This window comes from Dreissena polymorpha, chromosome 3 (genome assembly GCF_020536995.1).
Source record: "Dreissena polymorpha isolate Duluth1 chromosome 3, UMN_Dpol_1.0, whole genome shotgun sequence".
NCBI lineage: Eukaryota > Metazoa > Mollusca > Bivalvia > Myida > Dreissenidae > Dreissena > Dreissena polymorpha.
In genome coordinates, this window is record NC_068357.1 from 33,488,223 (window position 1) to 33,489,736 (window position 1,514).

Genomic DNA, 1,514 nt, shown 5'->3' on the forward strand with positions numbered 1-1,514 from the left:
ACATAAATCAAAACTTTGATTTTGATTCATCGTGTTACATTGTTATCAACGAAAAACATGTTTTGCCTGTTGATTTCACACAAACAGACCTTAGAACAAGTTGTCATTCATATATCTAAACCTGAATACATACAGTTTGTGAAGCTCAGGTTTAGTGATTCACACAGCAATGGGTTTGATTTTCTGCTTTGCGAACAAACCGATTACGAAGATAACTACGGCAATGAGGTTCATCAGTGTCACCTTTATTTTTCAAGAACATGTACCAAAGATATGGCAGCTACGAGCTATTACTTGACACAAGCCTTAAGTATGATTGGAGTACTAACATTTTCAAAGAATACGCATGACAAACTGGCTTCGTGTCTAATCAAACGTTATGGTCAAACACTCGTACCCAAATGCACTACTGATTTTTGGAACAAACAGCTTGACTCATTTCGCATGAGAAGCATTCTTGAGGTCTCGCAGCAAGATGACTCAGCGACACTTCGTGATGAAATTGAGCGTTTGGTGCAAACAAAGTACAACTTTGTTTCTTGTCAATACAATACTGCAAACAAAATTCTCAATATTCTGTACACGAACACAAGTGACAACAACTTTGGGTTAGTGGTTCTCAAACAGTCGCTGAATATAAAATGCGCTACATGACTATTGATTCAAATCATTTTTGATTTAAACACCAAAGCGACAACATGTCTGTACCAGCAAATAAATTTCAAGTTCCACAGACTGAGAATTGGGACTTAGAAATAAGCCAGTCCGAGATGAAAAGTAAGTTGTGTTGATAAGATATTGTGTTTTCATAGCAGTTTTTATTGTAAGCATTGTTCATTTAGTTGTTAACTTTTGCTTTTTCTGTTTCAGAAAATACCAGCATCGGGGTGGTAACTCCAAAAACGAAAACCGAAGACTGGGAAGCTGAAATTGCGGTGGCGAAACGTCCTCCATTCTTTCTCAGCGTGGGCAAAATAACACAGCGACGTATAAACCGAATGCACCGATGCTGGACCTGTCACTGCGTGCCTGTCAATTGTCGATGTGCAAAATATTGAATAAACTTGTTGAAACGTTAACATGTGTTTGTTTGTTTGGTAGAAAATGTTATATAGGTAGTAACTTGAAAATTGATTCTATACACCTAAACAATGCTAGCCGTTGAACTCAAAGATTTGGGATTTTTTCGACATATGTTGCGTTTGAATATTGAAAAGTGGAACAAAGCTGTCGAAATGTACATCATGGATCTCTATCCAGATGTGAAGTTTACATTTTCGACGCGAGATCAATGTTGGAAAGCGACAGATACGGAAATTGTGTACTATGTCGATATTGAGGTTATTCTGATCAATCCGAAATATGATTTGTGCTGGACACACCAAGATCCCACAAAACGACTTCAAACCATTAATGGGATTTTGTTGAGCTCAAAAGCCAAGAGAACAAAACTCGTAACGTTTGACCAAGAGTATTTTTGAGACAAAAAATGTATAAAGATGTTGAAATAACCA

The 1,514-nt window shown here is 37.1% G+C and overlaps 1 long non-coding RNA gene across 1 annotated transcript; it reads left to right on the forward strand.

Annotated features, from left to right (window-relative positions):
- The first annotated feature begins 475 nt into the window (after positions 1-475).
- Positions 476-1,079, forward strand: LOC127872040 (uncharacterized). Its single transcript, XR_008045705.1, has 2 exons — positions 476-777; positions 871-1,079. It is a non-coding gene; the product is annotated as an uncharacterized LOC127872040 (long non-coding RNA).
- Positions 1,080-1,514: the final 435 nt, after the last annotated feature.